The sequence below is a fragment of the Lynx canadensis genome, chromosome B2, assembly GCF_007474595.2.
Source record: "Lynx canadensis isolate LIC74 chromosome B2, mLynCan4.pri.v2, whole genome shotgun sequence".
Classification (NCBI taxonomy): Eukaryota; Metazoa; Chordata; class Mammalia; order Carnivora; family Felidae; genus Lynx; species Lynx canadensis.
Genome location: NC_044307.1, coordinates 1,537,509 through 1,556,860, shown reverse-complemented (window position 1 = coordinate 1,556,860; position 19,352 = coordinate 1,537,509). Strand labels below are relative to the sequence as shown.

Sequence of the window (19,352 nt, the reverse complement as noted above, 5' to 3'; positions counted from 1 at the left end):
AGCAGTTGCACTCCTTGGTATTTACCCATATGAGTGACAAACTTGAGCTCCCACAAAATCTTTCACGTGGATGTTTCAGCAGCTTTATTTGTAATTGCCAAACTTGGAAGCAACCATCCCTCGGTAGGCGAATGGATAAGTGAACTGGTTCATCCAGACAATGGAATACTATTCAGTGTCCCCCAAAATGAGCCATTAAGCCGTGAAAACACAAGGAGCAACTTTATTTATTTTTTTTATATATGAAATTTATTGACAAATTGGTTTCCATTCAACACCCAGTGCTCATCCCAAAAGGTGCCCTCCTCAATACCCATCACCCACCCTCCCCTCCCTCCCACCCCCCATCAACCCTCAGTTTGTTCTCAGTTTTCAACAGTCTCTTATGCTTTGGCTCTCTCCCACTCTAACGTCCTTTTTTTTTTTTTTTTTTTTCCTTCCCCTCCACCATGGGTTCCTGTTAAGTTTCTCAGGATCCACATAAGAGTGAAACCATATGGTATCTGTCTTTCTCTGTATGGCTTATTTCACTTAGCATCACACTCTCCAGTTCCATCCACGTTGCTACAAAAGGCCATATTTCATTTTTTCTCATTGCCACATAGTATTCCATTGTGTATATAAACCACAATTTCTTTATCCATTCATCAGTTGATGGACATTTAGGCTCTTTCCATAATTTGGCTATTGTTGAGAGTGCTGCTATGAACATTGGGGTACAAGTGCCCCTATGCGTCAGTACTCCTGTATCCCTTGGGTAAATTCCTAGCAGTGCTATTGCTGGGTCATAGGGTAGGTCTATTTTTAATTTTCTGAGGAACCTCCACACTGCTTTCCAGAGCGGCTGCACCAATTTGCATTCCCACCAACAGTGCAAGAGGGTTCCCATTTCTCCACATCCTCTCCAGCATCTATAGTCTCCTGATTGGTTCATTTTGGCCACTCTGACTGGCGTGAGGTGATACCTGAGTGTGGTTTTGATTTGTATTTCCCTGATAAGGAGCGACGCTGAACATCTTTTCATGTGCCTGTTGGCCATCTGGATGTCTTCTTTAGAGAAGTGTCTATTCATGTTTTCTGCCCATTTCTTCACTGGGTTATTTGTTTTTCGGGTGTGGAGTTTGGTGAGCTCTTTATAGATTTTAGATACTAGCCCTTTGTCCGATATGTCATTTGCAAATATCTTTTCCCATTCCGTTGGTTGCCTTTTAGTTTTGTTGGTTGTTTCCTTTGCTGTGCAGAAGCTTTTTATCTTCATAAGGTCCCAGTAATTCACTTTTGCTTTTAATTCCCTTGCCTTTGGGGATGTGTCGAGTAAGAGATTGCTACGGCTGAGGTCAGAACAAGGAGCAACTTTAAATGCATATTACTGAGTGAAAGAAGTTGGTCAGCTTTAGTCAAAACTCCCATAAATAGTATAAGTTAAGTCTTGTTATATACAATTTAACTGTCACTTAACTAGCGGCTGGAGGTAATTTCTGCTTAAAATGACTACTGATTTATTTGCACTTTTAAAACCTTTTTCTCCTGTCATTATTTTGCTTCAACAGATATTGTATGAGTTTTTTCGCTTTCTTTTATTTATTTTGTGGCTTATTAATTTTTTACAACTTTTTTTCTCCATTTGTTTGGAATGTATTCATTCCATTTCCATTGTTTTAGTGAATATTTGAAGTAACATATATAATTATCTTAACAAAATATAAAGAAAAAGATCTTGATCTTTTTAAAAAAAAATTATTTGAGAGGGAGATAGAGGGCAAGCAGGGAAGGGACAGAGAGAGAAGACAGACTCCCAAGCAGACTCCGTACTATGAGCACAGAGCCCGATGCGGGGCCTGAACCCATGAACTGTGAGATCGTGACCTGAACTGAAGTCAAGGCACCCCTCTTGATCTTTTTAAAAAACATAAAGTCTTTCAAAACACTTTAGTCCCTCTTCTTCCACTTTTTAAAAAATTGTGGTAAAGCTCACCTAACATAAAATTCACTGTTTTCATCAAAGTGTACAATCCAATGGCATTTAGTCCCTTCACAACGTTGTGCAGCCATTACCACTATCCGAACATTTTCATCACCCCAATCACTCCAAAGGGAACCTTGTACCCATTAAGTAGTCATTCCTCAAACCTGCACTCACCCCCCAGCATCTGGAAATCACTAATCTGCCTTTTGTTTTTTCTATGGATTCACTTATTCTGGATATCTCCTATAAATGGAATCCCACAGAATGTGGCCTTTTGTGTCTGGCTACTTTCACTCAGCATAATGTTTTCAAGGTCCGTCCATGCTGTAGTCTTCCTTTTTGATGACTGAATAATACTCCACCCTATGGATATACCACCTTCGTTCACTCATTTATCAGTCTATGGACACTTGCGTTATTTTCACTTTTTTTTTTTTTGCTATTGTGAATAGTGCTGCCATGTAGATTTGTGGACAAGTTTTTGTTTGAACATTTGTTTTCAACCTTTTGGGTATCACCCAGGAATGGGATTGCTAGGTCCTACGGTCACTTGTTGTTTATTAACTTACTGAGGAATCACCATTTTCCACAGCTGCCACACCATTTTACATTCTCACTAGCATTGTCCAGAGTTCTAATTTCTGGATCGACTCAGATTTTCTATTTCTTCATGATCCAGTCTTGGGGGATTGTGTGTTTCTCAGAATTGTCCATTTTGTTTAGGTTTTCTGATTTGTTGGTGCATAATTGCTCATAGTACCCTCTTATAATCCTTTTATTTCTGTAAGATCAGCATTAAAATCCTCACCTTACTTTCGGCTTGAGTCATTTGAGTTTTTTGTCTTTCTTTTTTAGTCACTAGCTAAAGATTTGCCAATTCTGTTATCTTTTCAACAAGCAATTTTTGGTTTCGTTGATTCTATCGTTTTTGTGCTCTCCATTTCATTTATCTCTGCTCGAATCTTTATCATTTCCTTCCCTCCATTTCCACTGAGTTAAGTTGCTTTTCTGTCTCTGGCTTCTTAGGGTAGAAAGTTATGTTACTTATTTGAGATCTTTCTTCTCTCCTAATGCAGGCATTTACAGCTATAAATGTGTCCCATAAAACCATAAAACTTGGCGTTTTGTCTTTATTGTCTTCCAGCCAAGTATTTTGTCCATCTCCCTGATGACCACCTCTTTGACCCAGTAGCTGTTTACAAGTATGTTTTTAACTCCACATATCGGCGTATTTTCCAGTTTTTGCTTTGTTATTTGATTTCTGGTTTCATTCGATAGTGGTTGGAAAATACACTTTGTATGATTGGAATCACTTTGAATTTGCTGAAACTTGTTTTGTAGCCTAACATAAGCAGCTTCTGTCTCCAGGCAGCATTCTCTGGTTGCTATTTTTATTAGATTCCAGAGTTCTGCAAAAGTTGTTTCTGGTTTTTTGCCACCTAATCGTCGCTTTAGTGGAGACGCGGATATTTGGAGTCCCCTCCTCCTCCGTCTCTGGTTATGCCCCTGCTCGCCATTTTTTATGGTTACAAATTAGATACTACTATTATTTTATTCAGATAATTATTGTGCAAATTTTCCTACATGTTCACATTTTGTTTGTTCTCTATTTATTGTTGCGTCTCAGACTATCATTCTAGTATTTTTCTTTTTCTCTGAAGTATATCATTTTCAGGTTGTCTTAATAATTAACTACCATTTACCTTGCCTTTGTAAAGATAACCAATAAGTGATTAAGAAAGGTGACTCTTTGTAGAATATATACAGATAATAAATGCAAAAGAAATGCTTTTTAAAAATCACCATTTTATAACCCTTAATGCATAATGAATCTAGGCAGTAATAATCAGTGGTTGAATAAGCCATTAGGTGGAAAACAAAGGTGTGGATCTGAACCCACCAAACAGCCTTAACGTAATTAGAAGTGGGAAAACCTAGGTTATATGCCACCTCATGTGATACTATAGGAAATCCACCATAAAACCCGTAATGTATTCTAGCCTAAAACAACCGAATATGAGTCTAACAAAACTTCACTGTCTAACTACCAGTTTGCAAGAGATATGGAGAATAAGAAAAACACATTAGGTGCTACCGCAACGGTGAAATCAACCACACTTAGAACATAATAAATTCTATGGGACAGATAACCCAGTTGCATAAACAAGTGAACAGCATAAAAAAATAAATAAAAGAGACCCCGTTAATCTTGAGAATTTTAAGAGATTTTCTCAACCAAAAGCAATGTGTGGACCTTCTTCAGATTACAAATAAAACAGATCAACAACAACAAAAAAGGCATGTTCACAAAACCGAGAAAATTCACCATGGGCTGGGTATTAGATAGTATGAAGAATCTTAGTTAAATTGTTTAGATGTGAATTTTGTTGGAATTTTGTTTTTTATTTTTTTTATTTATTTTTGGGACAGAGAGAGACAGAGCATGAACGGGGGAGGGGCAGAGAGAGAGGGAGACACAGAATCGGAAACAGGCTCCAGGCTCTGAGCCATCAGCCCAGAGCCCGACGCGGGGCTCGAACTCACGGACCGCGAGATCGTGACCCGGCTGAAGTCGGACGCTTAACCGACTGCGCCACCCAGGCGCCCCGGAATTTTGTTTTTTAAATGACTATCTATTATCTATTATCTATTACCTATTACCTATTCTCTATTATCTATTGTTTTTTAAATGACTATATACAGAAATATTTAAAGATCAAATGCATGATGCTTGAAAGTAGCTTAATATGCTTCAGAAAAAAAGGATGATAAAATAAGAATGGTGTATGTTAATCATTGTTGAACCAGGTTGAGATGCATATGGACATTCATTATATCGTTCTCTCTAACTTCACGTAAGTTCCAATGTTTTGATAACATGTCTCTGTGAGAGAAAATTTCCCCAAGTTAGGCCTGCAGGACTCATTCATAGTAAGATCACACAGCCCTCCCAACAGTAAGGATGACCACAGACGCAAGAAGATAAACCACTATGCTTATGGATCCGCAGATACAAAACGTGACATATTTAGACCTAAACGGCAGCACATGTTGCAATTTTAAGATACAAGATAAAGAACAGCGATGTGGGATATACATCAACAAATTAAGGAGACAGTACGCCAGAAGAATGAGTAGAATGATATAAACATTTAGAACTCAAGAAATAAGATACAATAGTTGAAGCTAAAAATTCCTGATAGGTCAGGCTAAAGAGCATGTTAGCTACAGCCTAAGAAAGAATTACTACATTGAGAGATGACTCCAAAATGTTGGTCCAGAATACAGCAAAAATAGCTAAGGACACGGAACAAAGTCAGCTGTGACAGTCTGGTTTTAAACTCCCTGTTTTTATTTGTAAATGGTGTTAAAAAGCTTCCATTCTTGGGGCGTCTGGGTGGCAGTTAAGCATCCAACTCGGTTTCGGGGCGTCAGCTCGTGTCATGATCTCATGGTTTGGTGAGTTCAAGCCCCGTGTCAGGTTCTATGCTGGCAGCACAGAGCCTGCTTGGGATTCTCTCTCCCCCCCTCTCTCTGCCCCTTCCACACTCATGCTGTCTCTGTCTCTCTCCAAATAAATAAATAAACTTTAAAAACTTTTTTTTTAAAAAGCGCCCATTCTTGAAGGTTAGTTTGATGAGCACACAAGTCTAGATTGACAATTATTTTATTTCAATCCTTCTAAAATAGATTTCCTTTTTCCCTGGTTTGTTATGGAAATTAACATTGTAACATTGTAACATTAATGTTAACATTGTTAACATTGTAACTGTTCCTCCTTTGCAGTAGATCCGTCCATTTTCTCTGGCTGATTTCAGACCTTCTCTTTGGTAACACACTTTCAGTGTGAGGTGTGAAGTTATGGTTATTTACTTTTCCTTGCTTGTGATACACTGAGCTTTCTGAATCTACGTATAAAAAGTTTCTCTCGGGGTGCCTGGGTGGCGCAGTCGGTTGAGCGTCCGACTTCGGCCGGGTCACGATCTCGCGGTCCGTGAGTTCGAGCCCCGCGTCGGGCTCTGGGCTGATGGCTCAGAGCCTGGAGCCTGTTTCCGATTCTGTGTCTCCCTCTCTCTCTGCCCCTCCCCCGTTCATGCTCTGTCTCTCTCTGTCCCAAAAATAAATAAACGTTGAAAAGAAAATAAAAATAAAAAGTTTCTCTCCAGTTCTGGGCAATTCTAATCTCTTATGTCTTCGAATATGACCTCACCTACGTTTTTCTCTTCTTCTATTCCTGGGCTATAATTATATATACTCAGAATTTCTTATTTGTTCCTACATCTCTACTATGTTCTTTTATCCATTTTCTGTGGCCGTGTAATAAACTACCCCAAAACTCAGGGGCTTAAAGCAACACCCACTCATTTTCTCGGAATTCTAGGGGTTGGTAATATGGGCAGAGCTCACATGGGCTGTATCATCTCTTCTGTTTGTGGGGTCAGCTGGGCTAGTCTCTCCGCAGCCAATTCGCAGGTCAGCTGGAGACTGACGGCTCCAGGACAGCCCCAACCATATCCGACAGTAGGCAGGGACTGTTTCTGGTTTATCAGGTTTCCTTACTGTGCTCTTTCTAGATGGTGGCCCAGCTTTCTTACACAATGATAGCAGTGTTCCAGGAAAGTGAAGGCTGACGCTACAAGGTTTCTTGAGACCAGGCTTGAGAGTGGCACATTACCTCATTGTACTCCACTGGTCAGAGCAGCTCAGATTCAAGGTTCAGAGGAATAAATTAGACTCCACCCCCTGACGGGAGGAGGTGCAAATGACCTGTGGTGAGGTTCGTCTGTCACGGCTGACTTTGTTCCATTTCTTAACTACTTTTGCTGTATTCTGGACCGACACTTTGGCATCATCTCTCAACATTTTGATGAAGAGCAGGATGTTTGGGGTCTTAGGTTGCTGCCCCACAAACTAGGTGATCCATGGAAGGCACAGTCTCCAGGTAATTACCCCCACATTATCCACGATAAGTATCCCCACATCAGCTATGTAGTACTCTGGTGGGAAATGCATGCCCTGAATGTGGTCATAAGAAAACAGACCCAAAGCGAAAGACATTCTATTAAAAAAAAAAAAGAAGAAACAAACAAACAATAAAAAAAGGACATGTTTCAAATGGCATGTTAATGTCATAAAAGCCCCTCCCCCCCCCCAAATCTGTGAAAATGTTCCAGATTAAAGAAAACTAAAAAGGCCAACTAAATGCAAATCCATCCCCAGACTAGATGCTGTAGGAGGGGCGATCGGGTCAGTTGGGTCAAATGCAAACCGTAGATTAAATACAGCTGTCTGTTAGGGTTAAAGTCTCCCGTTCACCACAGTCCTGAGGTCATGAGGTCAAGGGTTTAAGGGTAACTGAACATGAGATACTCCCTAATGAGAGAAAGAGCGGTCAAACCACAAAGCAAATGGAGTAAAATATTAGCAATAGCCAAAGCCGGGTCAAGGGAATAGGGGCAATTTTGTACTATTTTTATTTTTTTCAACTTTTTTAATAAGTTTGAAATTGTTTCAGAGGCAGAGAAAGACGCCAGGGAAATCAGCGACTGGGGGTGGAGCCGGACCCGGCCAACTCTACAGCGTGAGGAGCGGTCCCCCAAACCATCCGAGGAACCCCGAATTCTTCACAGCTGGGGGGGGCTGCTCGTGGAGGGGGGGTAGTGGGGAGGAGGAAGTCAGGGCTGCTGGGCCAGCTCAACCCTTCCCCCCCAGCAGCACCCCTGCCGCCCTCTGCTGGCCCCAGGGCAGGGGTACCTGCCACCCAGGTTCCCAGCTTGTCCTCGGGGTCCATCCAGGACAGGGTGACCCCGCGGGGACGGTCCCTGCCACCACCGCCCAGCCTTCAGCGGAGGCTTCTGCCTCCCGGAAATGGGGAGGATTTGAGGGTCTCGGAACCCCGGAGGCGGGAGGCGCTACGCGCCCCCTGGGCTCCCCCGCCCACACGCCCCCGCTGCGCGCGCGCCTCCCTCCCCCTCCCCGGGCTGTCCCCCCCCCACCCCCGCGCCCCCGCCCCCCGCTGCGCCGCACCTGCTGCGGCCTCTGGGGGCGGGGTTGGGGGAAGGAGCGCAGAGCACTGGAAATGAACCTGGAAAGAGCGAGAGAAGACTGACCGTGTCTTTTCAGCTTCCTTCTTCGTTTGGAATCTCATTTTGTGCTTTTGAGGGTTTTTTTTGTTTGTTTTGTGTTTTGAAACCGCTTCTCAGCCTGTTTCGCAGACGAGGCAGCTCGCACCGCGCGCTCCCTGCAGGTTACCAAATCTTTAGGAGACCAGGAAGTAATGATTATAAATCACGACAGGAATCCAAAGTGGTGCGCTCACAGTCGGGGGTGTAGCTCAGTGGTAGAGCGCGTGCTTAGCATGTACGAGGTCCCGGGTTCAATCCCCGGCACCTCCAGCAGTTTTGAGGGGTCGTGCTCGTGGTCAGAACACCTGCCTGGCGTTTCCCCCGCTAGACCCGGTACCCTCTTCCGTTTTCCACCCGCGCGCCCTGCGGTCAGGACCCCCGATTGCTGCCCCACACGTGCCCTGGACCCCTGATTTCTGTCCCACACGCGCCCTGGACCCCCGATTCCTGTCCCACTTTCTGTCCCACACGCGCCTTGGACCCCCGATTCCTGTCCCACACGCGCCCTGGACCCCCGATTCCTGTCCTACTTTCTGTGCCACACGCACCCTGGACCCCCGATTCCTGTCCCACTTTCTGTCCCACACGCGCCCTGGACTCCCGATTCCTGTCCCACACGCGCTCTGGACCCCCGATTCCTGTCCCACACGCGCTCTGAACCCCCACTTTCTGTCCCACACGCGCCCTGGACCCCCGATTCCTGTCCCACTTTCTGTCCCACACGCGCCTTGGACCCCCGATTTCTGTTCCACCCGCGCCCTGGACCCCCGATTCCTGTCCTACTTTCTGTGCCACACGCACCCTGGACCCCCGATTCCTGTCCCACTTTCTGTCCCACACGCGCCCTGGACTCCCGATTCCTGTCCCACACGCGCTCTGGACCCCCGATTCCTGTCCCACACGCGCTCTGAACCCCCACTTTCTGTCCCACACGCGCCCTGGACCCCCGATTCCTGTCCCACTTTCTGTCCCACACGCGCCTGGACCCCTGATTCCTGTCCCACACGTGCCCTGGACCCCCGATTCCTGTCCCACACGCGCCCTGGACCCCCGATTTCTGTTCCACCCGCGCCCTGGACCCCCGATTCCTGTCCTACTTTCTGTGCCACACACACCCTGGACCCCCGATTCCTGTCCCACTTTCTGTCCCACACGCGCCCTGGACTCCCGATTCCTGTCCCACACGCGCTCTGGACCCCCGATTCCTGTCCCACACGCGCTCTGAACCCCCACTTTCTGTCCCACACGCACCCTAGACCCCCGATTCCTGTCCTACTTTCTGTCCCACACGCGCCTGGACCCCCGATTCCTGTCCCACACGCGCCCTGGACCCCCGATTCCTGTCCCACACGCGCCCTGGACCCCCGATTTCTGTTCCACCCGCGCCCTGGACCCCCGATTCTTGTCCCACTTTCTGTCCCACACGCGCCCTGGACCCCGTGCAGCAGATGTAAACAGCTCTTGTTCCAGAAAACTTCAATCAAAGTAAATGACCTGTCAGGCTCATTGTAGACATAAATTTGACTAAAGGACCACTTCCACTGCCCCCAGACAAGCATCCCACAAGTAACACCTGCATCGCTTAACCAATTCCAAAATGACAACTGATTTGCCCAGGCCAGAGCTAGTGTGAAATAATAGTTGAATACATAGTATAAGATGGGGGGGAAACTGCCATCACTGTTAAACTGATTCATTTCTAGGGATTATTTTTCATCCTGGAAAATAATTCTGGGTAATATGTGTTGTTCAGAGATTTTTACGATCTGTATCACTATTTTAGTCTCTTTAAGGTATTTTGTGGTCAAACAGATTTAAAGTTGTTTATGATTAGGCACGGATGTCCGTTAACTTCACTACTATTTAACGCTGTGATGAAGGTATAAATCAAGGCCTTCAGATACGGGAAGAATAGAGGACTCGGTATTGAATAGAGACAAAGTTATCTTTCTAGGTCTTGGTAGTATTATACATCTGGAAATCACCTTTCTCTACAAATAGAGAATTTAGAGAAACTGGTTGTAAAATCAACACACACGCGCGCGCGCGCACACACACACACACACACACACACTAGTTCTTTGGAGGTTTTTGGACAACAGCTCATTCTCTTGAACGCTGACAAATGAAGGGAGAGAATCAAGCATTTATGGATAATATGGAATGTTTTTAGGAGATACATATAGTTGGTAAGGGAAAGATTTTCTCCATCGAAGAATCACAGCTAATAAATGCAGGAGGAAGAATTCAAACCACAGTCAACATTTTACTACTGATATTGCTGTAATGCATCCAGGTTGCGATCATCGATGGTGGCTACAACCATGAGGAGAAATTGGACGGGGAAACCTAGAACGGATGGAGCAGGTGGACATCGCCTGAAACCAACGATTAATTCCATGAGGCTAGAAGTGAGACGGTTACACATCACGTGCCTCCTAATGCTGTAAAACAGAACACGCCCAACCCCACCAATGAAATACTGGCGTTAAAAGATGACTGCTTTCTCCAAGCAGGTGGAGCCAGTAACACATTACAGTAAGTATTGGGAACGCCAGAAGATGGGTTTTTTAAGTTTTATGTATTTATTTTGAGGGAGACAGACACAGCACAAGTGGGGAAAGGGCAGAGAGAGAGAGAGGGAGGGAGAGAATCCCAAGCAGGCTCTGCGATGCCTGCGCAGAGCCCGATATGGGGCTTTATCTCCAAAATGGATGTCCCCAAATGGACCTCAGTGGCATAGCAATTATTTTTTTAAACGTTTTATTTATTTATTTTGAGAGAGAGAGCGCACGCACATGCATGTGGGGGAGGGGCATAGAGAGAGGGAGAAAGAGAATCCCAAGCAGGCTCCACCCCATCAACGCAGAGCCCCAGGGGAGGCTCCACTAACTCAGAGATCATGACCTGCGCTGAAATCCAGAGTCCCCAACGGACACCTAGGCGCCCCAATGGCATATTAATTACTTTTAATTGCAGCTACTTGGGAAACAGCAGGTTCAAGGACATCACACCCTCCTCTGTGCCCTGGAAGCAGGAAATAAACTTTCTTTTTTATTTTATTTTTTTTTTTTTAAATTTTTTTTTTCAACGTTTATTTATTTTTGGGACAGAGAGAGACAGAGCATGAACGGGGGAGGGGCAGAGAGAGAGGGAGACACAGAATCGGAAACAGGCTCCAGGCTCTGAGCCATCAGCCCAGAGCCCGACGCGGGGCTCGAACTCACGGACCGCGAGATCGTGACCTGGCTGAAGTCGGACGCTTAACCGACTGCGCCACCCAGGCGCCCCATAGGAAATAAACTTTCCATACGAAAGGGAGTTTCCTGTACTAAAAGACATCCTTATCACCAGAGACGCGGGTTGTAAAATTGAGACAGCTGTATAAGCTCGTTACTTTTTCAGTAAATCTACCTCAGCCCAAATTCCGTTTAAAATCCCTTACTAATCAAAGTCCCCAAAACGTCTGTTTGCTCCGGCCTGTCATTTCCTCACGAATTCATCTTCTCTCTGTCTAAAGTGCTTCTCAGTCTCACTATTAAGCCTCTTTTCACCCTGGTAACCTGTGTCAAGCCAATTTAATTCTTAGTCCAGTAAGAATTCCGGATGGAAGAAAACTCCTTTCTCTCAGTCACTTTAATATTTGAAGAGGGGCCTGCCAAGGGCTAAATAAGAAGCGAATCGGAGCGTCTGTAGAGTGGAGATGCCGGGGATCGAACCCGGGGCCTCATACATGCAAAGCATGCGCTCTACCACTGAGCTACATCCCCACCACGAAGACCGCTCCTTTCTCCTTCGTTGCTGACCCAGGTCCTGCCTCATTCACAGAATTACCATCAGGTGGCTCTAACAAGCGCTTATTACCTAACACATCAGAGTGCCCCGCGCTCCCCTTTAATGCGCGTTTTATATTTGCAGATCCGTGTTATTTGGTTACGTTTGCCTGCTCCCCCCTAGGGCGATGTCAGAAGGGCAGAGCCCTGAGTGTCCTTCCCCATCACCCTACCTCCAGCCGACGGCACCGAGCCTGGCACGCGGCAGCCCCTCAGTGAAGGGTGGCGAGGGATGCCGGAGAGGTGACCTCTGTCCAGGGTTCGTGTCGCAGCGCAGAGAACCGTGCGGTGAAGTGCGCGGGGGAGAGGCGGATTGCGAAGTACGCGCATAGCTCGTTCAGGGCAGCGGGGCGGGCGCTCCAGCCCACACCGGACGGGCAAGCGTACCGCGCACCCTTGAGGAGACACCGGACCCCTGAACAAAGGCCCGTTTGCGCTCGCAGCGGTGGGCGGCGACGCTTCTCGATTTCGGCCGAAGTTCTGCGCGCAGGTGGCGCGTGGACGCCCCAGGTGAGCCCCCGCAGCGGTCCGCCCAGGGTCTGGGCAGGTGCGGCTCTGAAACGCACTCGTGGGTTTCACCTAGCGCACCCTCTGCAAAGATGCGCGGGAGAAACGAGACCCGGGCGGCCGCTGGGTGGGGGTGCTCTGGGCTCGCGGGGGCCGACCCCCGGGGGTTCCCCGTGCAGACGCCTGCATGCGTCCTGCTCGTCAGCCAGCGCAGCACGGCCCTTGCCGCCCGCTCCCAGGGCTGCGATTTCGGCCTTCAGGTTCTCGCCGCGCGGCCCACCCCCCGGCCTCTGCCTTACGCGGGGCTCGGCGGGGACTCCCCGGGGTCGCTCCCAGCGTTCGTAGCCAGGTCACCGTTTCAGCCCGTGCCCCGGTCTGCCTCACGCTTCCTCGCCTTCCCTCAGGCCTTTCCTTCTGGCAGATTCCTTGGCCTTTACCGGCTTTACTGCCGCGTGCGGGCGGCTCGTCGGTGTTTGGAGCGAGCCGGGCTCTGTGACCAGTCCGGCTGCTCCCGGTGACCCCGACCCTGGAACTCTCTCAGAAAATGCCCACAGCGGCGATGGTGCCCTGCGCGTCCCGAAAACGCACCCGGGCTCGGCCGAGTTGGGGAGGGAAGGACAGCCAGAGAAGGAAAGGTAAATTGGAACCGGGAAGGGAGACACAAACATAAACAGAAGTGTCTAAAAACAAGCAACGAAGCCAACGGTTCTACCCCCCGCAGGACCCGAGGCCCTCGGCGAGCCTCGACGTCTCACCGCAAGCCTCCAGGAGAGCCGTGCCAACCACTTCCCGACCGAAGTGCGCAAAGGACCCGACTTCCCTGCGGAAGCGCGTGGTGTCCCTTCGCTCTGCCGACTGCAGTTCGCGCCAGCCCCCAGCTGTCCCCAAGCTTCTCTTGGTCCCGGGCCTCACCTGCTCGCCACCCACCTGCAGACCCCGCCGGGGGAGTGGTTCCTGTGCAGACCAACCTGTGCACAGCACCACCGTCGCGTGGACACCACCACCCCATGCACACTCCGTGCACACCACCACCCCGTGCACACCACCACCGCGTGCACACCACCACCTCGTGCACACCACCACCTTGTGCACACCACCACCCCATGAACACTCCGTGCACACCACCACCCCGTGCACACCACCACTCCATGCACACCACCACCCCATGCACACTCCGTGCACACCACCACTCCGTGCACACCACCACCCCATGCACACTCCGTGCACACCACCGTCGCGTGCACACCACCACCCCATGCACACCACCACCCCATATACCACCACCGCATTCACACCACCACCCCGTGCACACCACCACCTTGTGCACACCACCACCCCATGCACACTCCGTGCACACCACCGTCGCGTGCACACCACCACCCCATGCACACCACCACCCCATACACCACCACCGCGTTCACACCACCACCCTGTGCACACCACCACCTTGTGCACACCACCACCCCGTGCACACCACCACCGCGTGCACACCACCACCCCGTGTGCACTGCCACCCCGTGCACACCACCACCTCGTGCACACCACCACCTTGTGCACACCACCACCCCATGCACACTCCGTGCACACCACCACCCCGTGCACACCACCACTCCATGCACACCACCACCCCGTGCACACCACCACCCCATGCACACTCCGTGCACACCACCACTCCGTGCACACCACCACCCCATGCACACTCCGTGCACACCACCGTCGCGTGCACACCACCACCCCATGCACACCACCACCCCATACACCACCACCGCGTTCACACCACCACCCTGTGCACACCACCACCTTGTGCACACCACCACCGCGTGCACACCACCACCGCGTGCACACCACCACCCCGTGTGCACTGCCACCCCGTGCACACCACCACCTCGTGCACACCACCACCTTGTGCACACCACCACCCCATGCACACTCCGTGCACACCACCACCCCGTGCACACCACCACTCCATGCACACCACCACCCCGTGCACACCACCACCCCATGCACACTCCGTGCACACCACCACTCCGTGCACACCACCACCCCATGCACACTCCGTGCACACCACCGTCGCGTGCACACCACCACCCGTGCACACCACCACCCCATGCACACCACCACCCCATACACCACCACCGCGTTCACACCACCACCCCGTGCACACCACCACCTTGTGCACACCACCACCCCATGCACACTCCGTGCACACCACCACCCCGTGCACACCACCTCTCCGTGCACACCACCACCCCGTGCACACCACCACCCCATGCACACTCCGTGCACACCACCACCCCGTGCACACCACCACCGCGTGCACACCACCACCCCGTGCGCACTGCCACCCCGTGCACACCACCACCTCGTGCACACCACCACCTTGTGCACACCACCACCCCATGAACACTCCGTGCACACCACCACCCCGTGCACACCACCACTCCATGCACACCACCACCCCGTGCACACCACCACCCCATGCACACTCCGTGCACACCACCACTCCGTGCACACCACCACCCCATGCACACTCCGTGCACACCACCGTCGCGTGCACACCACCACCCCATGCACACCACCACCCCATACACCACCACCGCATTCACACCACCACCCCGTGCACACCACCACCTTGTGCACACCACCACCCCATGCACACTCCGTGCACACCACCGTCGCGTGCACACCACCACCCGTGCACACCACCACCCCATGCACACCACCACCCCATACACCACCACCGCGTTCACACCACCACCCCGTGCACACCACCACCTTGTGCACACCACCACCCCATGCACACTCCGTGCACACCACCACCCCGTGCACACCACCTCTCCGTGCACACCACCACCCCGTGCACACCACCACCCCATGCACACTCCGTGCACACCACCACCCCGTGCACACCACCACCGCGTGCACACCACCACCCCGTGCGCACTGCCACCCCGTGCACACCACCACCTCGTGCACACCACCACCTTGTGCACACCACCACCCCATGAACACTCCGTGCACACCACCACCCCGTGCACACCACCACTCCATGCACACCACCACCCCATGCACACTCCGTGCACACCACCACTCCGTGCACACCACCACCCCATGCACACTCCGTGCACACCACCGTCGCGTGCACACCACCACCCCATGCACACCACCACCCCATACACCACCACCGCATTCACACCACCAGCCCGTGCACACCACCACCTTGTGCACACCACCACCCCATGCACACTCCGTGCACACCACCGTCGCGTGCACACCACCACCCCATGCACACCACCACCCCATACACCACCACCGCATTCACACCACCACCCCGTGCACACCACCACCCCATGCACACTCCGTGCACACCACCACCCCGTGCACACCACCACCGCGTGCACACTACCACCATCGCGTGCACACCACCACCCCGTGCGCACTGCCACCCCGTGCACACCACCACCTCGTGCACACTACCACTGTCGCGTGCACACCACCACCACCAGCCCCCTCCTCCGGGACCTCGGGAAAGCCCCCGCCCCGCCCCCTGACTCATTTGCAGATTTGCGCCGGTGGCATTTTAGCCAGAATGAAGGTTCGGTGCGGGAGAAGGAGCCTGAGACACCTGCTGCCTGGTACGGGAGGGCGGCGCGCGCGAGCCGCCGGGCGCAGGTGCGCAGGTGGCGGGCGGGGCCGCGGGCCGCTCTCCCCCAGCCTGGGGCAGGGCCAGGGGCCGTAGCGAGGGGGCCGGCGGCCGGTCTAGTGAGGAGGGAACGAGACTCGTGTGCCACGACTCCTGCGTGGTCCCCGGACGGTCAACGTGGCCAGATTCTTAGCGATTCGGCCTCGGGGGTTTTGGAGGCTCGGCCCGCGGACTGCGCTGACCGGCGGGGGGGGGGGGGGGGCTAACCTCTACGCCCCTGAATCCCGTCGGTGGTGGGATCGTGGGGTGCAACTGTTGCCCCGGAACAGGAGTTTTTATCATTTTGGTCATAATTGCCCTGGGTGCCGGCCGGCACCGCGATTGGATGCTTGAGTCCAGTCCTGGACAGGGCGGTCTGCCCTCCTGCCCTCGCTCCCTCCCACGTGACCTTCGATGCAGGCCTGAGGTCCTCGGTTCATCCCTGGTCTGTCCACGCACGGGACGTCTACACCTGTAGACGCGCTTTCTTTCGGCCTCTTGCCGTTCTTAATCTGCCTTCGCTCGTCTTTATCTTCCTCTTCTCTTCGAATGGCCAGTGGACAGATGATCTGATGTTCAAGGGCTTTCCAACATCGAGAGAAGGGTCTGATATGGTTTGTACGTCAGTGCACAATTCACTAAGCTTTAAAAATTAACATTTGTAAATATTCACACTATTTTCACAGTGTATTAAAAACATAAATTCAAAACTTAGATTTCCCTTACATGCAAATATTTATAAAAACTCAGGCCTTATGTTAAATTGTTTAATCTTTAAATGTTGGACGCACCTTAGTCCTGCAGTGTTGTTGGAAAATGATGTAGTAAGGTAGCATTCTGCACAGCAGACTGTTCAAAAACTCTGTACAAAAACTCTGTTCCTGAGTTTTTGGGTGTATCAGCATCACCTCTGGGTCTTGTCAGGACAAGGGTTGCTGGGCCCCCATGCCTCAAGTTCTGGACTCACCGAGATGGGGCCTGAGAATTTGCACTTTTAGCAAGATCTCAGGTGATGATGATGCCGCAGATACAAAGACCATGCTTTGAGAGCCGTTGCCTCACCCTAAAACCCTTTCTAAAGTATGAAAACCTGGATTTATGTTTGAATCTTCAGCGTCTTTCTTATACTTTTTATTCCACAGGATACAGGTTTACTCACCCAGTCTACGGAGTGGGCTCTTCCTTCTTGGGCCAAGATTTACACACACTGTGGACAATTCCAAGCCTAGAACCTGAGATTGAGTGGACCCTGCAAGATGACTCTGTCTCTGTCCTGTACCCAGGACTTTGTCCGTCCATCACGACATTTCCCAGGGGGTTGCTGTGGCCATCTGTGGGTCTAGTTTTTCTCATGTCAGCCTTTCCAAAAGCCTCATGATCTGAATGACATATTCTTGGTCATTGTTAGGATAAAACCCAAATTTCCACCTGCTTGTTTTGAGCTGGGCCTGGGCAGATTAAGGTGAATCTAAAGCCTTTAGTGATATTGACTTACAAACATTTTCTTTCTGACATTCAAGACCTGTAAAATTCATATAATTCTTGCACAACAAAGTATAGCGAAATACATTTTACAGAAAACTTAATGTATATTCATAAAGAAAGGTATTTTTGCGCCCCACAAGCTCTGCAGTTCTGGGGATGTAGCTCAGTGGTAGAGCGCATGCTTTGCATGTATGAGGTCCTGGGTTCGATCCCCAGCATCTCCAGTCTCTTGCCGCTTGTGGCACGCCTTTTTAAAATGCTACATCTTGAACCAGACGTCTGTGGCTTTTAGCCCTTTTGACACTTTTGAGCAATTTAAACTGGAGGCAACTAAGTCAGGTTTCACTCTGGCTGGGAAGCCAAATATGCTGCTGAAGAAAATACTCGACTTGCTCTGCCAAGGGCACAGACTGATGTTCTGTTCCCCTTGAACAAGGAGCAGAGGCGAGGGTAAGGAGAGATTAAGCTGAGACGATGGACTGGTTATTTCCACTTCTGCAACTTTGCGTTGTCAGCAACTTTTGGAACTTTGTCATAAGTGCCTCTACCATTCATAACCAAAGAAATCCTTTACGTCTCATTCTTTCTGTTTTAGAGGAGATCACATCTAAAGCCAGCCACTGACTAGGAAGTCCACCACGGGTATAAATGGGGTAAACACATGACTAATTTCTAATGAGTTGGTTGCTGGAAGCTGAGAATGTAACAAGGAGAAATTGTAAGCCAAGAACAGTCTTCAGGTACAAGAGGAAAGAGAGCCTTGGTTAGAAATCCATGCAGAGAGCAAAGGGTTTTATTAGCTTCTCCTTGGTTCTTTTTGTAAACCAGAAAAAACTGCTATTACCAATTATCATCAGGGACATAGGCCAACAGTGTCCTCTAAAAACATAGGCTAAGAAAATTTGTTCTTGGAAATCATGTCAGTAACAATAGAGTAGCCTTATTATCTAACTGATGTGGCTTAAATGACTTTGGCTTTGACAAAAATTTTGCTATGACTTTGACATAGAAACTTAGACTCTATTTCCAACCACTTTCCAGAGTTTCAGTAAGGATTTTCAGGAACATCTTCTAAAATTTATTATAACTGCATAGTTTTCTTTATTACTTTTTTAGAGAGAGAGCAAGCACATGCCAGTGGGGGCAGAGAAGCAGAAGGAGAGAGAGAGTCCTAAGCAGGCTCCACACTCAGCATGGGGCCTCATCCCACAACCCTGGGATCATGGCCTGAGCTGAACTCAAGAGTCGGTCGCTCAGCAGACCGAGCCACCCAGATGCCCCTCTAACTCTGTAGTTTTAAGAAAACAGGATGCGAGTCCAATTCTCAGGCCTGCCTGATGCTGCCACTTTATATACAGTCCTGCTTTGCTTTGATTCTATAAAACACTGTTTCGATTATATTATACTATATTATATTATTATATTTAAAACTTAAACTCGCCCCCCCCCCCTACCAAATCCTATAATGACGATGCCTCTTGCTTCGTTTGGCCAAAGTCTGTACTTCTGTTTGCATTTCCCCCATGGCCTGAGCAAGGATTAAGTTCATCTTTTATGTGTGAAGATTCAGCAATTGTAATTTATTTAACATTTTCTAATACAGAAGCGAAAAAATTGATATGGCGAGGCTAAGAAACAGAGACTGGTCTTTAAATAAAGTAAAAATTAATGTTCTTGAACTTTCTATAGGGAAAGCCTATTTAAGACACCAAAAAAAAAAAACCCTACATAAATAAAAATATCGATTCACTTGC

General features: G+C 49.5%; 3 non-coding genes across 3 annotated transcripts; 2 read left to right on the top strand and 1 right to left on the bottom strand.

The window, feature by feature from the left end:
* The first annotated feature begins 8,289 nt into the window (after positions 1-8,289).
* On the top strand, positions 8,290-8,361 carry TRNAA-AGC. The gene has a single exon. It is a non-coding gene; the product is annotated as a tRNA-Ala (tRNA).
* A 3,428-nt stretch (positions 8,362-11,789) lies between these two features.
* TRNAA-UGC lies at positions 11,790-11,861 on the bottom strand. The gene has a single exon. It is a non-coding gene; the product is annotated as a tRNA-Ala (tRNA).
* A 5,889-nt stretch (positions 11,862-17,750) lies between these two features.
* On the top strand, positions 17,751-17,822 carry TRNAA-UGC. The gene has a single exon. It is a non-coding gene; the product is annotated as a tRNA-Ala (tRNA).
* Positions 17,823-19,352: the final 1,530 nt, after the last annotated feature.